At 35.9% G+C, this 21762-nt stretch overlaps 1 protein-coding gene across 3 annotated transcripts in view; it reads left to right on the plus strand.

The window, feature by feature from the left end:
- The first annotated feature begins 3246 nt into the window (after positions 1 to 3246).
- kank4 (KN motif and ankyrin repeat domains 4) overlaps positions 3247 to 21762 on the plus strand; it is a 38695-nt gene continuing 20179 nt past the window's right edge. The window contains exons 1-2 of one of the 3 annotated variants that reach the window (XM_088598623.1): positions 3249 to 3463; positions 6796 to 6866. The gene's annotated coding sequence lies outside the window, so the exon portion shown is untranslated. Of the gene's footprint in view, positions 3464 to 6795; positions 6867 to 21762 lie in introns of all 3 variants that reach the window. The other 2 variants (XM_088598624.1, XM_088598620.1) reach the window with 2 other exon arrangements.

Genomic DNA, 21762 nt, shown 5'->3' on the forward strand with positions numbered 1-21762 from the left:
GGTCTTACTGCTGTACCTGTACTGTGTGTATAATTACCAATTTAAATGAAACTAGATATATGAAATCCTGCATTTCTTGTGTCAGTAGTAAGGAGTAATAATAATAATATTTTATATAGTGCCTTTAAAGGTGGCTTTAAAGTACTTTACAGTAAGAAAAAATACACAATGAGAGGAGACAGCAGAATTACACAATTCCAATTAGAGTTTGGAAGTAGGAAAGCAAAGAGGGCAGACAGAACCAGTTAAATAAAGGCCCTTCTAAAGAAAAAAAGGTTTTGAGTTTCAATTTGAAAGTTTAAGGAATTTGGGATGGAGTTCGAGAGCTTTGGGGCATAGCAGGAGAAGGCCCGGTCATCCATAGAGTGTGGTGGGGCTTGGGTAACAGACAGGAGACCAGAATTAGAGGAGTGAAGGTAGGATGATAGTAAGTCAAATGGGTACTGAGGTGCCAAGCCATGGAGAGTGTTACATATACTCATATACAATATATTGCACATTTACAATAAATATGGGTCGAACATGAAGCCTGGATCTATTATCAGTTTAGATTGAAATTCAAGTACAGTGATATCAGATAGGGCTACTGCATATGTACTGTATTATTAGTACAATATTTTTGGTTTTTGTTATTTTTGTGTTTCAGGTTGAAATGTAATCAGAAACATGAAACCATTGATTTTTAGCCTTTAGGAATTCCAGATTGCCAGATGAAGGCCTCGTCGGGATCCTTACACAGATTTTTCTAGTTATCCGCATTCAGATTGCTCCTACAAATATTTTAATTTCACCTTGCTGATATTTTTTTTGGTTGTTTTAGTTTTTTGTGATCTTTTTATTATGTTCTTCTTGTTATTTTTGATATTCTTCTTAAAATGTGTCTGGACCATGTTTATCTCGTCCTCTAAATAGGATGCTTTTCTTCTCTATCTCTTTCATAATTACATTTGCTTCAAAGTTATTAAGGAGCTGATACAAAATAGATGGACTTCTGACTGTTCCTGACTATGAGGAAAGATTTACATCAGCCATAAAATACCAGGTAAATTACCAAGTAAAATACCTGGATACCCCTCTATCTAACACCACAAAGTAATAGTTTAAAATATAAATGTGTGAAAACTGTTGTACATTGAAGCTTTGTAACTGTTACCAGCAGATGGCAGCCTCAAAAAAGAAACTGAGAGTATTCATGGTCGTTCAGCAATGTTTCACAATGAAATATGGCTATTTACATACAGGATATTCAGAGTGAAATTGATTTTTTTATAGCTGTTCAAAAGCTTTATTGACTTTATTTCTACTCTTGAAGTTCTTGACAGCTCCATGATTTATGTTTTTGAATGCATTCTTATTTGTTAGGGCATCATTGATGATGGAATGGTATGCATCACATTCTGGCTGACTGTTTATGTATATATATACTTTTTCATGCACATATGTCTAAGACTATAATCTTTATTGACTGTTGTATCTCCTTTGATTTATGATAAATCCAGTTAGTTCTTTTCTTCTGCTTGTGTGCTTTTAAGTACATTGATGTCTGCAACAAACTGATATTTAAGCACTGTCCAATTACTGGAAAGGAGTATGAAGTGTGATGTACAGCATGCAGACGAATCGTTTAATTTGCGTAACTTTAGCCTTTGTATAAAAACACAAGGAAGATTACAAACCAGGACTTTACCTGAATCATCTAACTTGTTAGCTAACTGGTCACTAGTTAGCTGTTTCTTAATTCAAGAAACTCACCCAGGGGTTTCTAGAAAAAAGACTGAGTATCAACTATGACAACATATCTGGCTAACGTGTTACACACTCCCACCACACTTTGTGTAAAGACTTGCCTCCTGATCTCCGTTACAAATGCAGTTTCCCTTAGTAAAATGTTGCAGATGTACAGTGTCAAAGATCTACACGTCAATGTGGTGGAAAATAATTCTGCAGTACAGCATTTTTACAAGTCATTGCCTGGTCAGCAATACTGTAGTGTCTCTCAGGAACTATTCCACACTAAAAGGATGTTTATGCTATACAAGCAATAGACAATTACATGATCATTCCACTTCTGAGTGGACACAGCAATTCAAAAACCACTTACTGTATACACATTTAATTATTTAAAAGGATTTTATTTTTTAAAAGTCATTTAAGGCTCAGGTTGCAAGTTTAGAAATTTTTTTCTTGCTTTGATATGAGAACTTTTTTTGGGGGGAGTGAGTGAAATCCCTTAAAGTACCAACATATTTTTCTGTATTTTAAATAACTAGAAATATGCTAATCCCAGAATCTATGTCAAAGGTATTATGGCTTGGTATGCCTTTAATTGTAAAATTGTATTAATTGTCATTTTAAATTAGAATAGGCCAGTAAGAAAGCCAAGCATTTTCAATCCTATTATCATTGAATATTATTTCATACAATTAATTTGAATAAAAACAATTCCTTTCTGCACTGTTACCAATGACATTTGAATATGAATTTCATGCTTCATAATTTAAAAAGATTTCAATAAATTGAATTGTATATAGCCTTATTTCAAGCTCCTTTCATGAAAGTCCCAAAATATTTTGAAACGTGAGTTTTTTTAGAAACATATACTATTTTTCACCATTATTTCTTTTTCATACTTTCAGTCAAAGTGACAAATGAAAATAAATTGTGTAATGCATAAGGTTTACTGGCAAAAGATTCAACATCTACTGTTGTATTAATAAAACAGCAATGGGGCTTTACACAGCAGTCCCAGGTGTACAGTGTCTGTAGATGGATATAATTAAACCTAGAAAAGTAACCGTATCCCAGTACAGCCAGCACAGCAGAAGAGAGACTCTTTACAGTTCTGGAATAGAGTGGGTTGGAGAAGGTAAAAGCTGACGATGAGAAAATGAGGAACTCTGTAAACAATGAAGAGGGTGGTGTTAAATAAGAATGAGGTGTATATATCCTCATTGGGTGTTTGATCCTTGTAAAACCTAACAAGCGTCAGCCCAGTTCTCAAGAATATGTTTTCCGATAATATACGGAAAAATAGGTTAGGCAGTGCACTACGGAGATCTTTTAAAAGGGATGACTGTAGCCTGAACAGCTCTGCTTTAGAGTTAACCCTCCTGACATTTATTGATTGATTGATTCATTCGTTCATTTATTTTTCTATCAGTTGTTGTTCTGGTGAGTTCTGATGTTCTACAGTTAAGCATGATTTACCTTCCTGACTGCAGCTTGGTGCTGGAAGTGCAGAAAAGGGGGGTGTGAGGGGTGTGTCTACAGCTACAACAGAGCCTATGTTTTAAATGACTTAGACATCCCCTTCTCTTAGGCATTTCTCAATAACAACTGCATCCCACTTCCAGATGCTATCTGGTAAAACAATACACGCTGCAGCTGAGCGGTGTGCCACAAACAGGGTAGGATTCTCTCGCAGGAGTCTGCAGGACACCAGAAGGAGCAGACAGCTTTAAAGGTAAGGAAACTCAGTTAAAGTGCCCTTCCTGGAATTGAAGAGCTCACCTAGGATAAAGTATTTGTAGTTTTGTTTTCTTTAATGTTGTGGTTGGGTTTATGGGCTTGGCTCACCGTTTGGCTGCTTCATCTAATTTGTGAGAAGTGCCCATTGGGAAGGGAAGTTTATTAAAGATATCAAGAAAACGTTTTTTGTTTTTTTTTCACATTGATGCTCATTCAATTTTCATTGGTATCCTTTCACATTGCTTTTAACCTACCGCATTATGGGTTTCTCCTGAGCACTGAGAAGATTTTTTTTTAATGTCCTCATTAACGAAGGGAGCATATTTGACTGGGCTAACATGATTTATCCTGGAGGCAGGATGTGGCTGGATTATTCTGAGCAGGGAATCCTCATGACTGAGCTCTGCTCACGGCAGTTGAATCTTTGGCATTTGCAAACCTTTGTGTGTCCATGTCACATTCAGTGTGTTTGTAAGGGCAACATTAATTATGCTGGGCGTGCCTAATACATTCACCAATGTAAACATACAGATTAATTAATGCAGAGTTTTCATGTACTGTAATCTATATGTTTATTTGTATAAAGTTTAAATCATATGTATATGCAGTCTATCTGTGTTTAAATGATCAATACCATTTATGTGAACTGACTAGTGATGTTATTGTAATGTGTACTATAACATTGACAGAATATTAAACACTCACAGCTGTTTAATCTTCTCACCATTTATTTTCACTGACATACTTCTAACTTTTTTTTATTCTGGCACTCATCCCTGTACACATTCACCTTGAGATAGTGATTAGTGATGTGGTGTTTATTGGGTCTGGAAGCTGCTCCACATCCCTCACGACCACACTACAGCTCCAAGTTTTCGCCGCGAAAATCTGACACATCATTAAATGCTGTTAATTTTTACTGCCACGTGTTTTGTCATTTTAAGTATTAAGCATTGACAGTGGTGTTTTATATTCCAAAATACTATGAGTCATTAATTGTAATATCATGAGTTAGGTGGGAAAACGCTTGTATTCAAAATAAAGCTGTAACGTAGACTATCAAAACAAATTACGTTTTATGAAACAATAGGTTTGTTTTTATAGAATACGAAATTTACCGCCACGTTTTTTTTACAAAATAGAACCGGAGATATTTGATCGCTTCCAAGTGCCAACAACATGTGGCATCGAGCCAGAAGCCTCCAGCTGCTTTAAATTATCTAGCATGGGCTAGGAAAGTGAAAAAAGGTGTAAAATGTACCCGACGACATTGTTTAACGTGTGGGGTTTAACAGGAGCTATTGCTGGTTGCAGTTTAGTTTTATGGGTACGCATTATTCGCCAACAACGAATATTTCTGCGTGCTTGAATATTCAATACTTCAACAGAAACTGGACCATGAACAGATTAGAAAACATGTTCTTTATGTGACAGGAGAAATGTAATTCAGTAGTACATACTGTATAATGGTGGAGAAATTCTGAACTAAAAAATAGTTTTCATTACAAAGTGTCCGGAATTAATTATACCAATCTTTCGTCTTGCCCAAGAGTGATAACATTAATGTCTGACTACGTTACGAGTCGTAGCTGAAGCGCTTGTATCGCTTACTTTCACTAAAAACTAAAAAAAATCATCTATTTTTTATCTAAACTGCATATACCACGCATGCGTAAGGATAAATACATACAGTATCTCGATTGAATCTCTGTATATGTTTTCCTTTTGATTAACTGCAGGTGTTAATTTGTTTGGTTTTTCTTAACCACACTTTTCCTTCAGCAACACCAAACCTAGAGTCTGACAAGCACATGCGAACTAATATTCTTTACGTTAACATGACGAGCAATCCAATACAACGTTATACAACAGAATAAACAGTGAGCAAATGCAATTCAACAGATGCTTTATGTCTTCATTTTGTGAAGTCATACGTACTGTATGCACTCTTTCAAGCCACAATTAGCCATAGTTTGCATTCCACACCTGTTAAACTGTGGGTCCGTGTTCCACGTTTGTTACTACTGTACCTAAATGTCACAAACAGTTTTGAAATACTGTATGTTTGTCAAATAGCAAATGCAATACCTTATTTAAACACTGTACTGCTCTTCTTCTCCTTGTTTTCAAGGCTGCCGAAAGTAAAAGCTAAACAGTTTTGTCACAGACCATGTCGGCGCAGCGATGTGCATTCAGTGAGCATGACATTTAGAGTCAGTAATGTACTGCGTATCTAACCATCTATGCAAATAGACAGTATCATCATTTGGAAATCAACAGCTTCTTGAATTAGTCAATAACAATGCAATTTAATGACTTTCCAGTACGAAAGGCATAAATGGAGCTTCTGTTTTCACTCCCATGTACAGAAAAGTTTATTGTTTCCAGTTTAAAAAATAACAGTACAAGGCTGATGTTGTCTTTTTTGGAAACTCTTCTGGGAATTTAAAGCATTTCTTAAAATCTAAAAGTCTTACAATTTCAATTAAATGCATCTGAACTGTATCATCTATCACTGAGTTAGATTACTGTTTAGGCTTACTTATCTGGTTTAATATTAAACTATATATTTTTTAATAAATAGGAGTACAGTAGTTGTAATACCATACTTTATTGAGGCAAATTCCTTAATATCAATCTGGTAGTACAGTCATCAGGTCATTTTGAGGCCTGAGACTGCTATTCTCTCGCTAGAAAGAAAGTAATTTCTTTCAAAAAGACATTTTTTACAGTCAGGTTAATACCACTGAATTGTGTTGGAAAATAACCGTAACAATAACTGTCTACACTGTAACATTTTAGAGGAGAAAGTTATCCAACAGAAAGTTCTGTAATTGTCTCTTTGCCAGTTATTACAGGGGAACCGTTGGCCTGCACTTCTTGTATGGAACAAGCAATGTCAAAGCACCACGAATAAGATCATCTTCTTCTTCACCCAGCTTGATATCGGGGCTTTAACTTGTTTTTCAAACTACAGAGCAAGAAAAGATAGTGTAAATCCATTTTACATACATAAAAGAAAGGTGGAAGGTTTCAATTTCCTGCAGTTTACAAAAGAAATTCTAAACAGTGAGCATGGATACAGATTCTGCTCTTGTGGAAAGCAGTGAAAGGCTTGAACTCTTGAACATGGAAGCAGTAGGATGTGAAATATTAGTACAGTTTATTGTTCATGTTTTAAATGGGCATTTTTTAAAAAGAAATTACCTCTTGGGATATTTGCTGTGTACATTTGGTTTTGGCTTGAATACAGTGAGCTGAGAAGCACATGTTCTTCGGAAACGACTGCCAAGGGCATATGATCCCAATAATGTTTCTCTTTCCCAGCTGAGATACACTTTTCCCAGGCTTCCTGGGATCAGGACAGTCCTGTGCTGGGATTATCCGGTCAACAACAGGTGGGTGGCGGGCTGTGCATTTCTGTTGACTATTAAATCCTGTCACTGTCCCCTCAATCTCCACAGCTGTATCCAGAGCAGGGACCCAAAAGAAACTGTCATTGTTTCCTCTATTAGAAAGCCACATTCCTGCCTAGAGTGTCATCCCTACATTAGTGAAGAATTTTGTTTGGTATGAAGTATGAATTCGGTTTAATTATTATTTTTTGAAAATGTTGTCCAGGCACCATTAAAAAACGCCTACAGTACATGCCAAGACTTAACAGCCAAGCATTTAACACCTGCCTTTTTTTATCTGAGAGGATCTCCTAAGCATTGATTGCATGTATGGAATGACGTCTGATCACTAAACATGTTTTATTGCTCTTGAAGTGCTTTTTCAAGTAGAATCCCAGCTAAAAATAATTCTCAGGTTCTTCAATGTCAAATATAATATTCTTAATAGTCTTGTAGCATCAGTATTTATGTTTAAGTTTACCTTACTGATTATTTTAAAAGAGTAATGCAAAATGTAATGATGCTTGGTAAACAAGCAGACGTTAAATACTGGAGAAGATTTCTGATTGTCCAGATTGTGGTGTCCAGTGTTGGCATTTATAACAGTATTAAATGCTCTTAGTATGTCATGCCAGGTATGCTGTAGTACACAACTCATCTTTGTTAGGGCAAGTACTCTATGCACATGCATTAGTTAAAAAATTAAGTAACGATTAAGAGTTTTTCTTCCTCCACTATAACCCAATAGAAGACACCACCTTGCAGCTTCTAAAACACTGGCGCCATGCTGATACAGAGATCATCCTTGAGTGTATCTCAGATATAGGGTGATTATTTTAGGATTCCAGAGGTTTAGTCAAGAAACCAACTAAGCTTAGTCAGCTTTAGCTAAATTCAATTTTAAAAAAGACTGAAGATTTCTTGTGCTGCTTTGTTTTCTGAAGCAATGAAAAAATGAAGTTGTTAAATAAAAGTTCAAGAGAACTTTAAGTGCATCTTTTCTAACAGTCTCCCTGGTTAATTTGTCGCAAGTGAAGAAGATTTTGGCACACCTGACCTAGTGGCTAGGTGAGTTAATGCCAAACAGTAAAATATTATCTTGATATTCACTGTCTCATCATAATTACTGAAGTTCTGTTTTGATTTCATCTGATGAATGCTCCTAGGGAAGTTTGTGCATTTTATCTTGCTTTATTTGAAGAGTTAAAGAATCCCAATGGTAACATTTCAATAGATATCTCCAAAAGACTGGTCTGACTATTCAGAAATTTAGAGCAGACCTCATTTCATTCCCATCCTCCTTTGGAGCATCTGAAACAAAAAATGTTCTTTTTGTAGCGCAGCATACAAGATTCAAAATAGTTCAGGTTTCCTTGAATACTGGGTTGGTGTTTTCTTGTTGTGTTGTTTTGAACAATATGCACTAGTAGCAGTGTGAAAAAAAAGGTAAATTGCTTTAATTCAAATGCAAATACCATGCTGCACCTAGAGAGGGAAATGTTGTGGTGTGAGAATGGTGCACAAATTAAGAATTCAAAGAAACAAACAATTTTATATGATAAAGCTTTTGTTAGACTATTCGCTTTATACTGTAAAGTGGCAAAATATTTCTTTGTGTGGTTTTGCATCAGCTACATTTTTAATAGAAGTTATTTGGAGGACAAAGTCCACCTGGTGGTTTCTCTGAATCTTCCTTGGAGTCTTGTCTCCGATGTATCATCCGTTAAGAACCTTTTCTAACCCTTCATTTTCAATAAATACTTATTTTCACTATTTTTAGCAATCATATCTTGCTTAATTAGCTTGGGGTTGAGAGTTTACAGGTGACACTGAATGTTGACAGAACCATAAAGCTGATTGTATATGATAAGTCTATCTGTAGTCATTAAGTCAAAAAAGCGGCTCATTTTGGCACCCAAAACCAATACAATGAACTAAAATAATAAATATTAATTTTGCAAGGTTTATTTTACCTAGACAAAATCCAGAATTATTTTATTGCTTTATTTTTCCTGGCAGTGTTAATAATGGGAAAGTGTATTTTTCTTGGGTCTATTATTCTTCAGAAAATGATTGCGCATTTTCTCTTTGCAGTGTGAATGGCAAGGCTACATTCCCATTAAGCACATTCAGCATTTCCATGTTACAATTGCTTGCACTTGATTCTAGCAAATTGCTTTTCGTGGTTCTCTGATACAGTACCACATGGATTCAAAATGAACAGCAGAGGAATTTATTGGCTGTGCCACAATGTCATAGGAAGCAGATTTCATTGTTAAAATGTGTTACATGCTCTAAAAATATAAAATATCCCAGGTGTGCACATACACCTAAATTTGAAATATATATATGCATGTATGCATTCTTTGTTCACATATTTCACCTGTTCTTGTATCATCTACATGTGTATCATGGCTCTCTCTTTAACATACTGCCATTCTACAACAGCAGCATAATGTGTTGTAACTTAATGAATGAGGTCTGAAAAGATAAACAAAAATTGGGGATTAATTCTGATGATTAGAGACAAGAAGAACATTGTAAAAGGCTGCAGGATCACTAACTCAAATGCCCTGCTGCTGCTCCAAGTAATAGTTTGAATAGTTTATTTATGCTGTAGCTTTTCTTTGCATCTTGGTGATGATTACAGCATAAACATTTGTGGCATTGAAAATAGGTGGCACTAGGCATGGTTTTCCTCTCTCTCCAGGTCTTGCAGAAAAAAGGAGGAAAAAGTATACAAAAGTTTGTTTATAACAAAATCTAAAGTCTTAATTCAAAGGTTGAAAGAATGCAACAGTTAACGGTAACCACTGTCTTACAGAGACACATAATGCCTGTAAAAACAAGCTGATTTCAAGAACACAGTATGCACAGTGGTTGTTGTTCAATAAAAGAGTTTGTCATGGTGGATAGGTTGGCAACTTTCCATATGAATCATAGGAGACTCAAGAACACTAAGAATTGTGGGTTCCCACAAAAGGGAAGTGTTAATATTTGGCCTTATTAGCAAATAGCAAAATTCTACACTCCAGCAAAGAATGATGAATATGTATTACCTATTAAAGAAGCACTTTGGAACAGTAGGTTTTAAAGAAAGGTTGTTGATGCGTAAAAATTCATATTGTATACTGTGGTAGTGATCAGGAAACAACAATAAAAGTAATTAACATCAAGTCAAACGGTTTTTAGTCTGTCTCACTCAATTTCTTTTACTATCAACAACATCAGTAATTATTTTATTTTAGTGCAAACAGATCATATTTCAGACATGGAATAATAGTACTGTTACAATATGAAAGAATATTTCAGCCACATGGACAGCATTGCACCTGTTTTTAAAGAAAATAATAATAATCTTAACCAGTTATCAGCTTCAAACTCACTTGCAAAGAAGACGAATTCTGGGAGGAGGTGGAGAACAACATCCTTTGAAATTAAATGTAACATAAGGCTTTCTGAATGGGTTCCAGCTTTTACTTTCAAATTCTCTGAGATAAACAATTTTAGGACTGGTTCCTCTGCGTTTCGTAAGAAAAGGAAAAAAAACACAAGAAAGTTAAGGCCAGGATCCTTTGAACCCTGTGAAAGAAAGAAGAGGAGCCAACTTGTGGCAAAATATTCAGCCTTACAGCTGACCTTCATGTGAAATCCTGACCACTTCCTAGGAAAACAGCGCAATCTGTAAGCTGCTTTACTGTAATCTTCACTTGTTCACCTTCTGTATTTCCAAAAGCTCACTGCAGCAAATATTGCTGCACAGACCTGGTCCTGGAGAGACACAATTGGCTTTGTTTTATAGGTCACTCTGAATCACCTGCTAAAGAGATGGACTTTTTATGAAGTTATTGATGAATTAAGCAAGTCATTTCTTCAAAGAAAGTTTGATCCTTTAAGACTAAAGTATATTCTGATTTGTGTTCCAAATGATCTCTTAATAAAATTGTGTCTGTGTCAGTGTGTGTCCTGAGATGAACTGGTGTCCTGTCCAGGGTGTACCCTGCCTTGCACATTGGTGGTGGTGGAGGGGAGACCCCATTACCTGTAAAGCGCTTTGAGTGGAGTGTTCAGAAAAGCGCTATATAAGTGTAAGCAATTATTATTATTATTATTATTATTATTATTATTATTATTATTATTATTATTATTATTATTATTATTATTATTACCAAGATAGACTCCAGCTCCCCCCTGAGCTTCAATTGGATGAAGCAGTTAGAAAATGGATGGGTAAGTGAACTCTTAATTTAACCAATTGCCTTTTTTTAATTGATCCAAGTTAAACATTTTCCAGCTGTAGAAATAGATGGTTTAGTGGTTCCCTATTAAACTTGCTGGATGGAAGCCTTCCAAGATCGGGGTTAGAAACATTTGGCGTAAAGCACGATACTTGAAGATCAATATACAAGTGAAATTCACAATTTCCTCTGAAGTTAGGCAGCAAAGGATCATATAAAATTGTGTATGAAAATACAGGCCAGTCCCTTAATTTGTGTTTGTTTCTAGTTGGTAAAATAGCAGGGGAAAGTTAATTTACGACTTGACCCCCTCTCCCACAGTGTTAACCGGATATCCATTATGATTACGCTTCTGTAGTATGCTCTGTGAGTCAATGGAGTATTGTATGCTCCTTAAACATGTTGTGCTTACTCCAGGTCTGGAATTTAACAATTATAATGACATTTAACACACCAGAGGAAACTTCAGCAGAGGTCTTCAATTAACATGCTCCATGCTGTCATATAAATCAAATGTGTGGCATTTAATAAAAGGGTAGATTTATTTTGGTTTTCTTTTGTTAACAGCCTACTAAAGGATTACAATGAATTAAAGACTCTTGTTGTGATTTTGGAAAAAAAGATAGCTCCTTCTGAAACAATATATAATTATAACCTTTCAGAGTGAACTGTTTTGTTTCCCACAGGGTAAACTAGCTGGTTAACTCAGTTGATCAGAAATTTTGACGCGCTGCCAAAACACAGTGTAGTTCTATAAGAGTGTGGACTGAATTTTTCTCAGCAGCGATAACAGATGACAAAAAGTTTCTGTAAGCACTGCCTTATGAGAATTATATTTCACTATAAAATAAATTCTAGAAACTACAGTGGGACAGTATTTGGCTCCGTTCTCTCAGTCCTTAATCAAACTAAATTACTCTTTCCAAACTGAGAAAATAAACTGTATCAAATTAAGTTAGAATTCCAACAGTTAAAAAACAAACTTGAGTGTCTGTGCTATGCAGAAAACATTCAAACAATACTTTTGAATTAGTTAGGAAAATACTGTATAGCTTAGCTATATATTCTGCCAGGTGCGCAGGTATGACTCCCTAACTAGCACAACACATTTTTTGTGGGCAAGCAAATTGCCATGAATTATGAAAATATTAATATTCTTGTGTGTGTGTGATGGACTGGCGCCCAGTCCATGTGTAGCCCTGTGTTTCCGGGATAAGCTCCAGGTTGCTGTGATCCTTACTGGGAATAAGTGGCTTTCTGATAGTAGACGGATGAAGATTAATTAACTTTGGCCATTACGCAGCATGAGAAAGTAAAGAGGTCTAATTCCATTTCAATTTTATAAAGTTAACGTTACTTTTCACAGACAGATGTTTTGTTAGGGCTCATCAGCATGACAGCTAACTTTTAGCAGATGTATGTGTATGTACTTTATACTGTAAGTAACACGTGTCTAACTTTGAGTTTATGTGTGCTAAGCAGAATTTAAAGTCTCCATAGACAGTTTCACCACTCTCCAACATAAATATCTTCCCTCCTGAACTTCCCTTGGAGCAATATCTATCAAACCCCTCTCTTTATCCTTGCAGCAGCTCCCTGGCTCATTCCTCACAAAAATAAGGAGAGGGATGTGGTCAGCCTCATGCTTATAGTTAGGCTGCCGTTCCTCTAGTTCGGCAAGTTACACCAAACAACCTCTGATGCATTTAATCTCTATTTTATAATATCATACTTATAAGGATCTCCCAGAACTTTTCAGCATCAGCAAGTATAGGTGAAAAGACACCTGTACTGATGCAGAAAGTTATTAAATCAGGAGTACCTTGAGGCCTTGTTCAGTGATACTGTAGCTGCCACTTCAAAAATACATAGACAATAAAATGCTTTATGAAGGCTTTAGTCATAAAGATAATTGCATATGAAGGAAACAACATTGGAAATTAAGGCGGTTTTAAATTCCTGCCGTGGAAATGAAATAACCTAAAACACATTAACTACTCCAAAAGTGTCTACATATAAAGGCTCTAATTTACACCAGTTACTAGTTTCTAATGATAATTAGATAATGAAAAAACACAGAAGCATGCTTTTTCACTTGGCTATATTACTGTACATCATGGTGAAAAAGAAGAAAGAAAACAACTTTTCGGCAGTGGAGCCTTCTTCAGGTGTGAGTGCTCCACGGCCGAAACATTATATTTTCTTTCTTCTTTTTTCAGCATGGAATAAACCTATTACTTTTTCCTTTGCAGCCGACGCATGCTGATGCATCTACCCACCTGAACTACTACATATTACATCATGCAGAAGTAATTAAAATAAATGATGAAATGTTCTAAGTTCTAAGTGAATGGTTAATTTATCAGGCTCCTCTCAGTTTATGGAAGCTCTCAGTGCGCCTGTTCATGCCGTTCAGCATGCATGTGTCAGTATGTGTGTGTGTTTTGCGCAGCAAGAAGTATGCTGAGACTGAACTCAGTACCTGTCTGAGCTGCTATCGTCCTACTCTCCACAACCTTCTCTCTGGTCTCCTATCTGTCCCTCAAGCCCATCTACACTCTATGGGTGACAGGGCCTTCTCTGAAGCTTTGGAACTCTATCCCCAAATAATATCAGAGAGTAACTTTCTTTAAACTCCTTCAAATCTAGACTCAAAAACCTTCTTTAGAAGAGCCTTTACTTAACTGGTTCTGTTCTTTACCCCTCTGCCCCTACTGTATTCAGTACTCCCCTCTACTGTCTCCTCTCATTGTGTATTCTCACTGTGCATGTGTTATATTTTTATTTTTTTATTGTTGTTGTCGTTCGTAAAGCTCTTTGATAAGCAGCCTTTGAAAGACGCTATATAAAATAAAGTTTATTATTATTGATATCTGTTTTCAGGCAAATTATATTATATGCCTGTGCAAATTTCTAGTCCTGTATACTGTACACAGTCCTCTTTCTGCCCAAGAAACTGTATCAACAAGCAGAATGTCAGATACCGTAGTTGCAGTTCAGTTATGCTACAGTATATTTCTAAAACACTCGGAAACATCAGCAGCCTTGAGCATTGTAAATTAGTAATGAGTAAAATCAACATGAATGAAAATGGGATAAGGCAAATTTTCTTCTTTTAGTAGTAAAAATGGTTCATTGCACATTGGCAGAAAGAATATTAATCTTCTGCCTTTCATTAGTGGGATTTTATTCCTACATGCATCAGATTTTAAAATTAAAGTAATAAAACACGTTATGATCAGCTGCTCTTTGAGCTTTATAGAGGAAAACAATTTCAGTTTTCAAGTGTGACAAATTAAATGTCAGTTGATAATTCAAAAAGAAATGTACAGTATGCGAGTTATTATGCCTCTAAATGCTGGCATTTCTTCTGAGACATTCATGGCACAAAAAAGAAAGGCCAAGATTTCCATAGTAAGGTGTCTTGGTGTTTGTGTGTTTTGTGTTGTTTTTCTCAGCAATAGTGTTTAGTATTTGTGTGTGAGTTAACTTCATATTTGACATTGTTTCATTCCTTGCCTTTTTTTTGTGGTCCTTCCTGTGGCTGGAGTGTAGCCACTCTTCCTTGCGGTGTCCTAAGTGCTGGTTTCAGTGTATAACACAGGAGTATTTATAGCTGCTGCGATGATGATGCATGTACAGTATAATGACACCTTCCCAATATGCTGTAAAAAATAAAAATAAAAATGATGTAAATGGTTGCATCCAGCTTCAATAGAACTTAGAAAAGAACATTTGTGATACTTTTTTTCAGACCCAAGGTAATACAACCTTCATGTCCATAGTTCCCGTAACAATTCATCGCCTCCATCCATGTCAATCACTTTTTTCAGAAATCACTGTTTCACCTGCAATTCCCATCAGCACACAGTTATTGGACACAGTCCCTCTGGCCACTTCAGAATCACACCGAGGGCATCAAGTTGTCCAATAATCTCATTTATTGCCTGTAGTGTCCTACTATTTAAATTGGGGGAGCAGGAAGATTTTTCACTGTCTCAAGGACATCTGTGATGGTGGATATGTATTCAGCCTACTGTACACATATACAGTACAGTAAGACAGCACTGTTACCAACTTGTAGCCTGATCTCATCAGAGCTCAGAAACTGAACAAGTTTGGGTCTGGTCAGTACTTACATGGGAGACCTCCCATCACATAGATTGCTGCCATAAGTGGTGTTGGTGGACCAGTAGGTGGCACTCTTCCACATAGGCCACAATTTCAAAATCAATACTTCAATATGATGCCAGGGAACACTATACCACAGAACGTGCCATCCTTGCTAAACTGAGATCCTGACTACCAAAAGTAAAGATCTCATATTACTCATACTGTAGTAATGTGGTGTAGCGGTTAAATTCCAGTTTACCATGCTAAATCTTGCAATCCTAAATTGGGGAAGTAATTTCTCTGTTCTCCATCTGACCTGCTTTGTAGTGGGGGCTGTTCCCAGTCTTCGATGCATCCCCCTTAGTTCCACTTGTGTCCTCCAACTTGTACTGTACAGTACAGTATGTGCCTTAGTTGAGACGTGTGGATATAAAACATAGGAAGAAAACAAAAACCTCATTGATATAATTTATAAGGACATTATCATGTGGTGGGATTAGGGGGATATTGAAACTAAGAGGAGAAGTGATGCACATTAGGCACTAGTTTAAAAATTCTGTTTCTTTTTCTTCCATTCTAAACGGTACTTGGTCTGCCTGCTATGATGCTGAAACTGAGGCTTTGCTCACAGTATGAGAATGTACAGTATCACTGCACCTTATGATGCTGTTAAGAAAGACATGAAATGGTATGAAAATGTGATGACTACTCCAGTTCATGGGGAGAAGAAAATACTTTTTGAAGAGAGATTTTTTGCGGACACGCACAGAGAGCTGCTTTGAAGTGACTCAATTATTTTCAGGTCCATTCATCTGATGGGAACTAATCAGCTCTGATAATTAGAAGGGCAACAAAACATCAAAGGCTTTGATCGTTTTTAATTTGACAGGGTATACCTACTAAGCAGAAATGCTTTGCAAAAGATGGGGATTCTTATGACTTACTGCTGTAAATTTCTGCTTAGAAAGCCTAGTGAACAAGCTAGGTTTGCCTTTGATTGCCCTGTATTTTGTACCAATTATACTCTGTGCTGCCACCAGAATTTTCAATTTTCAAAAGCATTAAAATTAAAGCATTTAAGTGATCTAAGCCACTTTGCACATGTACTGTACCAGGGCTTGTGTCAATCTTGTCATTAACAGCTTCTGTCTCATCCCCACTCTAACTCATGTGTAACTGCACTTGCTGTTGCATGTACATGTAATACATGTGTAGTACTTTTGGAATGGTTCAATTAAACATTTTGGCTTATCTGTTTGATCTCTGGCAAGGTTAGTAATCATTCTGTAATATCAGTTTAACTTTAGAGTTAAGGATACACACGTCTGAGTGCTATCACAAGGTAACACAGAGGAATGAGAACCGCTGTGTTAAGTATAATTGCAATAACAGTTTACTTAGCAGCACAGTAAGTCACATTTTTCTGTCACAACCCATGCCAAAAATATTACCCTGGGAAAGTCCACTGTATAATAAGCACATTACAGCATAAATTACCTGCCTTTCTATCCCACTTCGTTTCTATGGTTTCTTTAAGAAATGTCTTTTGGAGACATAAAAGGAGACCTCTGGGATTTTTTAAACAGACTGTCAGCCTAAATAGTTTCTGCATGTTCTTTTTATTTGCTCATGGTTTTAAAGACGAAGTTCTCCCATGTCAGGCTATCTGGTGAGCGTCAAGACTGCACTATGTACACATTACTGAATTGATGCCCTTTCTGTCAATGTGTGAGATGCTACAATCACTCCTAAAATTCTAAGTTGAGTAACTTAAAATATATATATATGAGTTCAGTGGGGACAGCAATCCTGAGACAGTAGCTGCTGACTTCAAAACAACTGAGAATATTGACCCCAGTCTAGATCTTCTCTTTATGAGAGCTACAGTATATCTATTTTTTGAGAGTCACAAGTCTCTATTAACTTCAAGTCTTTCGAAGCCAGGGGACTAAAATCCTTTCAATTTTGGAGACAGATGCATCTCAAGAGTGCTAACAAAGGCTTTTAAATTATTCAAGGGTTTTCAGACTTTGCTTCATTGTTTCTTAATTTTTGTGCGGTCCCCTTTTCCTTTGCTTCTAATACTATATTTCTAAAGCAATTAGCTTTAAAAAAATGCCCTTGGAGTTCTTGACTGAAATCTGCTGAGGCTCACAAGGTACACAGTATGAGGTATCCAGAATTGCACTGACTGCAATGCAGATACAGGTACACCACCAGAGTGCAGCTGTAAATATTTTCAGTGGTAAAAGAGTATTGTTAAGGTTCATTATATATAGTTATATAAAGGGCTATGATCTTAATAACATTAAACAGCAAAATCTTAATCTTCCCTTGGAGGCAAACTGCCAAACTATAGTAAAGGAATCAGATGGGCAGTTTGGCCACAATTAGTCCAGATGGGAAATCATGGAGGTGTTTTATCCAAGTTAAAAAAACAACAACTTTTTTTCTAGTTAAAAATTAACTTAATATTTGTCAAAGTACTAACAATTTGTAACGAATTTTTCGTTTCCATGGAAGAATGATGTGTTACCTACAGTATGTTAGAAATAATCTAAGATAGGTAAGATAGACTTTTTTCACATAATTAAGTAGATATTCTCCAGTAGCTATCCTTCCTATAAAAGGGTGTTCTTACAACTATCCAAACCAAATCCAAGTGATATCCTAGCCAATGCCCCAATGCCCCAATGCCAGAGGTGGTGACCATTATTACTACAGTATATTTAATAATTTTTGAAATATAATCTTGTTACAGTTTACCTACTGAAGTGCACTTATTACTGTATATAGCCTCATGTTAAAACTCTCCCAAACTGGACAAATAGTCTGCGAATGAATAACACACAAGACTTTCTTCCTTCTTCTAAAGGAGTATTTTGAATTATTTTACCTTTGGCTTAAACTGTGAATCATGGGGAAAATGTTCATGAACATGACTTTGAGAATCTAACCTGTTGTTCTGATCAAATAGCTGAGCACAACTATGAAAGATGGCTTTAATTTCCCCCTACATATACTGTATTGTACCTCTACAACATCAACAAAGGCCAAGGTCATCATCAACAGCCATGTATCTAGAGATAAAACCCGGGCATGCTGCTACCCATTAGTTAGAACAACAAGAGTCTTTGGCAGTCAGCCTGTTTATTATTGATAGTGAAGGCAATTTGCTCTCTAACCTCCAGAAGTTTTTTTCATATTACCACAAAGGAAGGGAAAGTTCTGCAATCAAACTACAGCCTGTCTTTTCCAGCGTATGCCAGCTTTATATGCCTTACTTTGTTCAGTTTAAATGTAGACGTCTACCACACGTATCAATGCTTAAACACAACGTTTGATCTGTTTGCTTCATTTTTAGGCATCTGAAAATTGCCTCCACTCTTTATACTCCTAATAAACTGAATTTCTGGCCAATTTTTATTCACCGTGAAAAATTAAAAAGATTTCTCGTTTTTTTAGCTAGGATATCTGGGCAAATTGTTTGACATGATTAATTTTGTTGGCAGCTGGGAATTGAGTCTGAATTATAACTTTGCTGAAGAGATAGTGGAGGTGAGCGACACAATAGGACACAATGGGATTAGCAATGTGATATTTGCAGCTGATAAGTGAACATGTGCCTCATGCTGATCTCATACAGCTGCTTCACGGCTGCCTGACATAATTAAAATAAATCTGATAAAACTCTTCTTGAGAAGTTATAGGACAGACACAAAATGTTTGTTAGAATGAACAAGTAGTCATAATAAATGCTGTCATCTGTCTTAAGTTTGAAGTGTTTGCATTTGGTACACAATGGAACAATATAGTTCTTGGTTGAGATCATAATTAGGCCAATTAAACATCTTTATAAGTAACAGTGCACAGTGTAATGCAATATGTAAGTTCAGTCAAAATCTCATACTTAAAGTACAGTACACATTTATTCACAGTGTGCAATTAGCAGTCTGTGGGGGTCTTTATACCCCCAATACCCCATTATAGTGATGGGAACCATGCACTGTAAATAGAAAGGCGCCTTCCTTTGGGAGAGACATAAAACCAAGGTATCTGTGGTCATGACAAATCTTGGGGTGCTTTTTGAAAAGAGTAGGGGTGTAACCCCAGTGTCCTGGCCAAATATCCTACCTAGAATTTACCAGTCATGGTCTTCTAATAATCCCCATCTGTCAATTGGGATTATTACTCTGTTCTCCTCTCCACTGCTAGCTGATGTGTGGTGACTGTCCTAGTGCACTTTAGCTATTGTCACACCATTCAGGTGGGGCTACACATTGGTGGTGGTGGAAGTTAGTTCCCATTACCTGTAAAGTCCTTCGAGTGGAGGGAAGTGCAACATTTAGTAGCACTAAATGTTCTAATGAAAAGTAGTCATAGTGGTTTATATGCAGATAATCCAAAATGTAATTGTGAGGCAATCAGTAGTAGCCTATTACTCTTGGCATGTCAGTCATTACTGTGGACTTAACTGTGTCTCTTCATTCCTCCAGAAATGAAATCTTTTATCTTTTAAATTCCAGATTACGAGTTCTTTTAAACTAATTACAAATGTTTTAACATCTAACAGATTCCATTAATCTAAATTCCATTCAAGACTTTATGATAGCAGAACTACATTCCGTATGTCATAATTTCAAGATAAACAAGAGAATTATGCATTCTGGAAAAGAACAACCTTGCATCAGTTTGTGACTTTCAACTTTTGATAGGAGCTCATGAAACGATATGGTAAAAAGAATACGCTTAAAGGAAGATCATTTTGATGCATTTTCAAATAAATCAAAACATAGTTATGAAGTAACATTTGCATATCCTTTTTTTTGCAACAAAAGACAAAACTGTTTAAAGCTATTTAAAAGTTACATTCCCCCATTCTATGTTTTTGAAATGTATGTGCACATTTAGTCTATGAACTGCATACTGTATGTTTCATGTGAATGCAGTTTGCCTGAATGAAAATGATTGGTTCAATTTCTTGATAAAAATGTATACACCTGTAAAGGAAATTGGTATAAGGTATTTCCATATATCTACGTATTCACAGAACACCAAGACTAATAAAACTGGTATTTAAAAATTCATTTTTATTCAGTTTTATCCACTGCATTTTCCATTTTGGGTTTAAGGCAAAATGAGTATCCATATCTCACACCACTGTGAGATACTGAAATCATTATTTTTTGTTTAGATCACAAGCTCAGCGTCCTTGGAAATTGTTCACAATAGAACTAACTTAAAAGTCTGTACATCTATGAATATGGTTCTTGCAAATATTTTTAAAAAGTAAAGTGTTCTGTGAGGTTGCCCTTATTTGGAGAACAATAGTTTGATGGATTTGTTTAACCCTTCCTCCCACAGCAACACATAAAGAGACATTTTCCTATTGTTCAGTAGGTCCAAGTGAAGCTTATGTTATCTACCAGAAGGAAAAAAAAAAGGAAATGAATGCCAGTTGCCTTGTAAAGAGGCCTTTTTCAGGGAAAACTTCATTTTTGCCAGTACCTCTCTTGATTAGTAAAGATCCTGTCTATTTAGGGTTTTTATTAAAAACAGCAACAGTGGCAGCAAACAGAAATGTAAAACCCACCCACACAGAAGAAACCTCTGCAGGGGGCCTATATCCAGTGAAGGTCAAATTAGCTAATTATTTACAGATTTTAAATACATTGCCTGGGATTTTGTTTTGAACTTTGGTGATGATATGAGCCCAAGGAATTTGGGGTTTATGAAAACAAGCAGGACTGGTAAATCTAACGAAAAAAAGATCTCAGTAGTGTGAATACAAGCAATCATACATGCAGGTGGTCCTCATATTTTCTAGGAATGAGGAGACAACTTTAATTTTGCTTAGTGGAGCACCTGCCTTTAACTTGAGTCGACATGGGAAATTGAAGAGAAAGAAACTAAGTTGTCAGACTTACTTGAAAATAGACTTGCTCCTCAATGTTTAAATTGTGATTCTCAGACAGTGCTATAATAAAACATGTTTTAAGTGTTTTTCTTCAATTACTTTTTTAAAATATCTCTTAACCATACAAAGTATCTGAGACAGTTGACAGTTTACAATCTGTTCTCCAAATGCTAAACTTACTATACTGCCACCAGACTAAGAGTCATGCAGTTCAAAATAATGAGAAAACTGCAAGTGTTAGATTTCATAATTATATCTCTCCTTCATAAATGTAATCAAGCATATCAGAAAAAAACAGTGACAATGTGTCTCTCTCCTGATGGCACTAAATAAATGGATGCGAGGCCATGATAGTTTTAAAATTAAAACTTCAATATAGAAGAAGACAATTATTTTAAATTTACCATTTTAAATGGATAAGGTATTTGCCCTCCAGCAAAAACAAAAATGCAATTAATGAGTGCCAGAGTCAGCTTGTACAAAAACCCTAAAAGGTAGGTTTTTATTATGCTTCTAGAAAATGAGAAATCTAGTTATAATGTAAAAATAAACTCAAATCTTGATTGGTAACCTTTCTAGTTTCTACATGTACTAGTCATTTTGATTTTTAGAAGCTCTTTACTGTAATATT

Source organism: Lepisosteus platostomus, chromosome 11, assembly GCF_059453375.1.
Source record: "Lepisosteus platostomus isolate fLepPlt1 chromosome 11, fLepPlt1.hap1, whole genome shotgun sequence".
NCBI classification, from domain to species: domain Eukaryota; kingdom Metazoa; phylum Chordata; class Actinopteri; order Semionotiformes; family Lepisosteidae; genus Lepisosteus; species Lepisosteus platostomus.